This window comes from Mandrillus leucophaeus, unplaced genomic scaffold (assembly GCF_000951045.1).
Source record: "Mandrillus leucophaeus isolate KB7577 unplaced genomic scaffold, Mleu.le_1.0 Scaffold622, whole genome shotgun sequence".
NCBI lineage: Eukaryota > Metazoa > Chordata > Mammalia > Primates > Cercopithecidae > Mandrillus > Mandrillus leucophaeus.
This window is the reverse complement of record NW_012106720.1, coordinates 1402593-1411301: the sequence shown is the minus strand read 5'-3', so window position 1 is coordinate 1411301 and position 8709 is coordinate 1402593. Positions and strand designations below refer to the sequence as shown.

At 38.9% G+C, this 8709-nt stretch overlaps 1 protein-coding gene across 4 annotated transcripts in view; it reads right to left on the bottom strand.

The window, feature by feature from the left end:
* Positions 1-8709, bottom strand: part of STK33 (serine/threonine kinase 33) — a 216821-nt gene that overhangs the window by 179439 nt on the left and 28673 nt on the right. The window contains exon 2 of one of the 4 annotated variants that reach the window (XM_012000249.1): positions 7744-7786. The exons of the other annotated variants lie outside the window; for them this stretch is intronic. The gene's annotated coding sequence lies outside the window, so the exon portion shown is untranslated. The remainder of the gene's footprint in view (positions 1-7743; positions 7787-8709) is intronic. 4 annotated transcript variants of the gene reach the window in all.

Sequence of the window (8709 nt, the reverse complement as noted above, 5' to 3'; positions counted from 1 at the left end):
TTCCAGCTTTTCTGCACTGCTTTTTCCCCATCTTTGTGGTTTTATCTGCCTTTGGTCTTTGATGATGGTGATGTATTGATGGGGTTTTGGTGTGGGTGTCCTTTCTGTTTGTTAGTTTTCCTTCTAACAATCAGGACCCTCAGCTGTAGGTCTGTTGGAGTTTGCTTGAGGTCCACTCCAGACCTGTTTGCCTGGGTATCAGCAGCGGAGGCTGCAGAAAATAGAATATTGCTGAACAGCGAGTGTTGCTGTCTGATTCTTGCTCTGGAAACTTTGTCTCAGGGGTGTACCCCACCATGTGAGGTGTGAGGTGTCGGTCTGCACCAAATGGGGGATGTCTCCCAGTTAGGCTACTCAGGGGTCAGGCACCCACTTGAGCAGGCAGTCTGTCCCTTCTCAGATCTCAACCTCCATGCTGAGAGATCCACTGCTCTCTTCAAAGCTGTCAGACGGGGGCATTTACCTCTGCCGAGGTTTCTGCTGCTTTTTGTTTAGCTATGACCTATCCCCAGAGGAGGAGTCTACAGAGGCAGGCAGGCCTCCTTGAGCTGTGGTGGACTCCACCCAATTCGAGTTTCCCAGTGGCTTTGTTTACCTACTTAAGCCTCAGCAATGGCGGGCGCCCCTCCTGGAGCCTCGCTGCCGCCTTGCAGTTAGATCTCAGACTGCTGTGCTAGCAATGAGGGAGGCTCCGTGGGCGTGGGACCCTCTGGGCCAGGTGTGGGATATAATCTCCTGGTGTGCTGTTTGCTAAGACCCTTGATAAAGCATAGTATCAGGGTGGCAGTTACCCGATTTTCCAGGTGTTGTGTGTCTCAATTTCCTTTGGCTAGGAAAAGGAATTCCCTTCCTCCTGGCGATGCCTCACCCTGCTTCAGCTCTCGCTGGTCGGGCTGCACCCATGGACCAGCGCCAACTGTCCAACATGACCCAGTGAGATGAACCCGGTACCTCAGTTGAAAATGCAGAAATCACCCATCTTCTGTGTCGCTCACATTGGGAGCTGGAGGCATTACTATTCAGCCATCTTCAAGTTTTTAGCTTTTATGAAGTAAAATAATTAATCTTTTCTTTTATGGTCACTAGGTTGAGAGTTATGCTTAGAAAGGCCTTCTCTGCCCCAAGATTATAAAATTATCTACCCATGTTTTTGCCTTAAAATAATAATAAATAATTGGTAATTTTCACTGAATGCTTACTTCAGGCCAGGCACTGTTCTAAGTACCTCACACACATTATTGTATTTAATCTTTACAATAACCCTAGTAGGTGAGTAGTATAATTACCTCCAAGATACAGACGAAAATTCTGTAACTACTTATGAGATTTAAACTCTTCTGAGAATGGATAGCTGGTATGTGGCAGTGCCTAGATTTCAATTCTGACTAGCAAATTCATCAACTACAGGCTATATCTACTGACTCTCTCTCCACAAAGATAAATGGGAGTTCATACGCTTTTATAAACCTCTACCTATTCCCCCTTCCCCCTCTTTATCTGTTATAGAAATCCTTTATTCAATATTAATTTTAGAGCCTTTACATTTTCTTCTGTTTTCATAGTACGCAGTTATTCAGACTTTACTTGGTCTATTTTTAAATAGATTCCATATGCCCTCTCAACCCTTTCCTATCTCTGCTTCTTCATTCCCAAGTTCTTTTTATTTATCACTTAGATGATTAATTTTACTCATGAGGCATTTTTTCAGGGACTAGGTCTTTGAATGTTTGAGAATATTAGTTGTTATCTTTATGTATAAATAAGAGCTTGACCAGGTATTAAATCTGTGGGTCACACTATTCCCTGCCTACACACAGTCCACCAAAATTCAAGAGACACTGTTCAACTGCCTCCTGGCTTTGGCTATTACCATGATGTCAGAAACCAATCTCATTTTCCCCCTTTTGGTGACTTGCTTTTTCTGTCAGAATGCTTGGCAATTCTTTTTTTAATCTTGAAGCAGAACTAACTTGACTGTTACATACTTATTTGATATTGATCATCCTGTTTCAGTTTTTTTTAGAACTCTGTATTCTTTGAATCTGCAGATTACTAATCCCTTTAATCTCTAGTGGTCTTTTCCCCATTATACATCTGAAATTATTGTCCATTCATTCTACTCTCTATCAGGCACACCAATAACACATATGTTGGATCTTCTCTGCCTGTATTATCTACATATCGTACAGAATTCCTAGTTGAAAGTCTATGGCATAAGCCTAACCTGAAATAGTTTAGATAAAAAGAATTTATTAGAAAGACAATGTAGTACCTCATAGAACTCTAGGAAATGTATAAAGTGTAACTGAGCCTCAGGGATAACTGGAATCACAGACTTGACCACCACCAGGACAGCTTATCTCAACTAGGGCTATTTTTCTTTTGTCTCTTATTTCTGCTTCAATGTGTTGGCTTGGCTGTCACTATCACAGACAGACCAATTTCTCCCACAAGGCACAGAACATGGCTGCCAACAGCTATAAAGCCTCACATCCTGTGACTCTGACTACCAGAGACGGATTGCCTTGCTTTCCTTAACTCCAATTTCTAAAACTTCTATGTTCCCCTTCAATTTCTTTAAGTGAATACAGATGTATTTTTCTAGAAATTGTTGGCTAAAATAATTTTTAATCTGAAATGTACTTCATTCTGCATGCTTAGAGTCAAGCAGTTAACTAGCTTTGGTTTGCTAATTTATTAGTTATTCATTTATTTTCATTTGATTCAGTTAACTGCTACATAGCTCATTATCATTTCTTCTTTCTTCCTCTCCACTTCAGTGCAGGTTAGAAATCAAAAGATACTGTCCTGTTGTCTCTCTCTCCTCTCTTTCTCTCTGTCTCCTTTTTGAGATATTGCACTGGATTCCTTGAAGATTTTCCAGGTTTTCCCATGGCGTGTCCCAACACTAAAACCTTACAGGATAGGGTATTCATGGCCCCCACCTTCAGTGAAACCTGCACTCTGTTTACAATCTAAACAGGTGTATAACAGATTTTAGCATCCCCCTTTGATTTCATTATACTATTAGATTCTAGTCCATAGCTAGGAACTGAGCCATTCCTAGTTTCACAGATTTTTTTTTGTTTGCTTGCTTTTCATTCTATTTGTTGATTCTCAATTAGTTTCATAACAGGGAATATGGTTAGCATGGCTTTACTTTTCTGAATATCTTCTATAATTCTTAGAAGTAATAGTTACTATTTAAATTCTACTTTGGAAAACTTAAAATGCATTCACTCATCAAATATCCATGGGATATTAACTATGTGCAAGGCACTTTGGGTGGCACTGGAAATACAGCAATAAAGAAGACAGAAATACTTCCTACCCTCTTGGAGCTTGTATTATAGTGGGGAAAACAGACTATTACTATTTTTAAAAATCACAAGAATAGCAGATCAATAACTAAGTAAAGGGGTAGCTGTTTAAGCAGAGATTAGAGTCCCCAAGGGTTATGGATTAAATTATTCTAGCTAAAGAATCTCTGAGTTGCTTCTCAGTTCTAGGAGAGGCAAAAATCTCCTTGAAGTTCACTTTATTTTGTGAAGAATCACTTAAGTCACCTCCCATAGTGACAGATTGCAAAAATGAGTAAATACCCTGTATCTGGGTAAGTAGGGCCTTCCTTGGGCATATAACCTAGCAATAACTATCTTTTTTCTTGAGATATAAAGCCCATAGGCCTTCTAGGAGTGTTCCTTGGTATTCAAAGTTAGCTGCTGGAGTAAACCTAACATTGCCCTGACCAAAATCTTCTGGCAAGAAGGGATACAAATGGTACCAAAATAATACTCGCTAGGCAGGAGTTGTCTGGGTTGGTGTCCCAAGCTCAATCTAGCCCAGGGGATCATGAGGAAGGGTGACTCTAACCCAGCCTATAACCACGATGACACAAGATTATGCTTTGACAAACAATGACTAAGTGTATGAACGTAAATCTGTACATATATGAATGTAAAATGTACCATCTGCATCTTGGGCAGGTCATCACAACTAATCAATCCCTCTGGGCTGTGCAGGACCATTCTTCAACAGCAACAGTCTTTATCAGCAACAGCTATATTGTACTTCTCAGATTTCGAGTTCACCCTCCACGTGGTACATGAGACTAACCTTTTGGAGCCCCCAGATCTTACACAATACACAAAGTGAAGGAAAAGTCTTCAAGAGTGAGAACTGAACTTCCTGGTAATAACACTTGGAAAATAATGTCACTAACTTAATAATTACAAGAGATATGACTACATTGGGATTTCCCAGAAAGAATAACACAAGCAGTGACCTGAAGGACACCAATCAGTTAGCCAGGGGAAGTGAGGAATGCATTCCAAAAAGAGGAACCAGGAAGAAACTTGGCAGATTTGAGGAAACTAAAAGGGACCAGTATGGCTGAACTGTGGGGGGGCGGGGGAGGAAGAGCTACATTGCTGTCAGTCTAAAATGGTGAGTTAGGCAAGGAGCAATATCTACAGGGCCTCATAAGGTATGTTAAAGATTTGAGGCTCTATCCTACAAGCATGCAAATAAACACTTTTTCAGTAGAAGAGTGGCATAATCACATTTTTATTTGTAAAATATGACTTTAGAGGCAGGATGTAAGAGAATCAAGAGTGGAAAGTAGCAGGCAGGCCAGCTGGAAAGCTACCTGAGGAAGATGGATGCTAACAGGTGGAAGTAGGTATATAGATTTGGTTGTAGGGAATTTAGGAAATTCCCATCAAATGGCTTCCTTCTCTATGAAATAGCAAATAGAAGAGAGAGATGACTTTGGGCATTGATGGACCGAAAACAGAGATGAGTAAATTTAATCCCAAAGACTTATGGAAGAAAGCAGGCACTCTGGCCTTACACAATTCTGCTGAGCCTGCTCTGCTGAGAAGAGTTTGGCCCTTGTGAATCTGGTGTTACTTTATACTGCTAGGTTAAGAATTCTGTATTATTTTGTCAAAATAAATCGAAGGTTCACCCAAGAGATAAAAAGCTATAGAAAGAGAACTTTCCATTTGCTTGCCCTTGTATAGCATGTGGATGTACTCTTCCTAAGTATTACCTTCAAGCAACTTCAGAAGAAAAGACTGAAGGAACTTGGGAAATACTTTTTGCAGTTAACCATAGATGGACCCTAGCTAAACCACAAAAAAGAAGGCCTTATTAAAAGCATTCTTAGCTGATGGACCTTTCACCATTAACCTGTCACTTGGGTCAAAAAACAAAAGATAAATGCTATTCCCCAGGTCTAGCACCACCATCAACATGGAGGAAATGATGAAAGTCCCAGATTACAGGGGAAATTCAACAACCGGTGCCTTTGGGAGAAGAAAGCTGACATTCTGTCCTTATCCCTTCAAAAACATATCCTAAGCAGAAAGAGATCTAGGATCAAAGCTATCTTTAAAGGACTAAAAGGTCTCAGAAGCACTGCTGCCTGCAGGTGTAAAAATAAAGTGACAAAAGTACACTGACAGACCAAATTAGTGATCCCTAAACTTCCTTTTGGTTTGCCCACTACTCTTCCTATTATGACTCTAGAAAGCCCTTGAGAGGGCATCTCCAGGAGTGTCATTTATGAGAAACCGAGTCAACAGAGAGAACACCTAGTAAGATAATTAGTGGATTTTAGAAAAGAGGAAAAAAAACAACAAAGTAGTGAAAGTACAGGAGATGGATTCGCCACCATCTAATCAGCACTACATGGAGAATATAGGTTTTTCACCGTGATTTGCAGTCAAAGGTTAAAAAACTTCACATTTTTAACAAAAATACCAACCCCCACCTCCCTGGAAGTTATAACTCTCTGCTTTTGCTGTAATTGGGGTTTACCCATGGTGTTAATTTCCCATTGGATATAAGCCTATGGCCATCCTTACATTGCAGGCAGCATAAAACTGGGGAAAAAAAAGAAATACCTTCTGCATCAGAAAGCAGAGTTTCACAGCTGGAGTCATAAGCCCTGAGTTCAAATATCAGTTTTGCCATTTACAAGCTCTAAGACCCAAGGCAAGTTATTGAAACTCATTCAGCCTCAGTCATCTTGTCTGCAAAAAGGGATTAGAACCTACCTCACAAGATTATGACAAGGAGAAAAAGAGATACTGTACATAAAGCTCTTAGCACAGTGCCTGGCACATAAATAAGTACATAGTAAGGGATAGGTACCATTAGATATCATTAACTCTCACCTTCACGTTCATTTGTTCATCTCTGCTGCCTCTGAAGACTTCTTAGGTCTTAGATGCACCTTGTTTACCTAGAACCCAAATAACCTGTCTGCTTCTGCCTATCTCTATTTACAGGACTCCCTCACCCCTCCACCAACAATCTCCTGGGTTAAGTTATTACCCATCCAAACTTACAAACTCTGCCGAACCACCCCTCCTATGTAACTTCCCCCCCTGTCCTGGCCTGTTCCGCATGTTGCCATTCATTTCCAGTGTGACAAATCTGAAGTCAAGTCAGATTGTTTCAGCTAGTTTGAAGGCTGCCTAAAAGGCTTTATTTAACCTACAGAAGCCAAAATCATTATTTACATATAAATAACATCATTGGTCAACTGATTAATAACTTTATACTCAGGACCATGCTAGACTCTCCAACTATATTTAATCCTTCCAGATTAAGACTCTAGTTAATTAATATTTTATCCTTCCAAAATATGACTACATTTACAAGCAAAGAAATTACCTCAAAATGCAGCTTCTAAATAGACTCTCAGTTTCTGCATCTTAATTCAATTCCTTGTTATCTCCAAAACTTGAGAGTTGAGAAATAAAAGCCTCTAGACTACTTTTTTAAAAATCTTAGGCCCACATTGCCTTAAAATTATCAGAATATCTCTTAGTAAACATTCAATAGTAAACATTTAATCTTTTCACTATTTCGTTACTCTCCAGGTATACTTTAAGTCCTTGACTGAATTAAATGAGTCAACAAAAAGAATCTGAAGTATTAGTAACACAAAAATTGGTCTAATGTTTAATGTGTGGTTCATTTAGAGGCAACAACTAAAGATCAGGGTCATTAGTCTTTCCTATGCCCAGATAGCATCTCATAGGATATCTTAACTAAATTCGGCAAATACAGTCAATTGAACCAATACTGCATCTTGTAATAGTCATATATGCTTTTACTACTATAAAGATTACTTTTTTTATTATGTTTCCAATTCATAATTTATTCTGCTACCCAAGTCTCTTCCATAGCATACTTCTTTAATTTAGTAAATGAAATTTTGCACTTCTAAGAAAGCAGAAAATATTTATATTGCCAAGTGATAGACTGACCTCTAGTGGAAATTTTTTAAATTACTGAGTGAGCTTCTCAGGACTTTAATACAGTTATAACTGCCTAACCTATGACATTGTTAAAATAATGTTTAAGGCTGGGCGTGGTGGCTCATGCCTGTAATCCTAGCACTGTGGAAGTGTTTGAGACAAGCCTGGGCAACATGGTAAAACCCCATCTCTACTGAAAATACTAAAAAATTAGCCGGGGTGGTGGCATGTGCCTGTAGTCCCAGCTACTCGGGAGACTGAGGTGGGAGGACTGCTTGAGCCCAGAAGGTAGAGGTTGCAGTGATCCAAGATCGAGCCACTGCCTTCTAGCCTGGGTGACAGAGTGAGACCCTATGTCGAAATAATAATAATAATAACAATGTTTAAAACATTACTAATAAAATTTAATTCTTAAGTCAATTCAAGCATAGACTAGGGTTAACAGTAGAGACTCTGGTTCACAGCTCACCTCTGTCACTTTCTAGCTATGTAATATTTATCTGGCTCCCCATCTGTAAAATGAAAAACTGAATATTACCTACCACATGGGGTTATCATGAAGATCAAATTAGTCAAAATATGAAATGTATCTAGAACACAGTTAGGTACACAGTTCAGTGCTATAAAAGTATTAGTTTTTACTATTTGTGGCTGTAAGAAATTATGGCTGGAGGCAAATCGTAATTTCAAAGGATATAAAGAAAAACAAAAGAGTCTTTACAGGAACACATTTCTTTAGGGATTGGCTATAACAAACCAATATAGCACCAATACAGCTATTCCTCCCATTTCCCGTAATAAATGAGCTATGCCTATATAAACAGAACAACGGGGAAAATCAGAAGCATGTAACTACACCTGGATAACCTTTTGTAGGCAATACTGGGAAGTCTTTTCATTGTCCCAATATGGGCTTGATGAATAACACCAAATTCTATCCTTTAAACCAAAAACAAACTAACAGCTCCAGTCCATGTGAATCTTTCCAGGCTTGAACTCCTTTTACATTTAATATCCACAGCACATACAATTAGCACCTAGCTACACACTAAACTAGTCATCAGTCTCAGATTATCTGAATCATACAATGTAGCACTTTTCTATAATTAACTTATTCTTTGGGCATATATTACAAGATTCTGAACTTTTTAAAACAATATTCAATTGCTTCTACAGCAATATATCTGATTAATGACTAAAAAATGCCTCCCTACAAAGTTAATAATATAATCTCCACCTCTCTTTCCAAGGAAAATCCAAATCAGCAATTATTTTCAGCTGACAGGAATGCACATAAAATTGAAGGATGGTCTATAATTCCAAGGTACTTCCTTAGTACAAAATAATTGCCACCCAGAGCAAAATAGCTTGTTTTTATCATAAAACAATATGATCACTAAATAAAATATAGTTCTTAGTTTCTTCCGTCACAGTC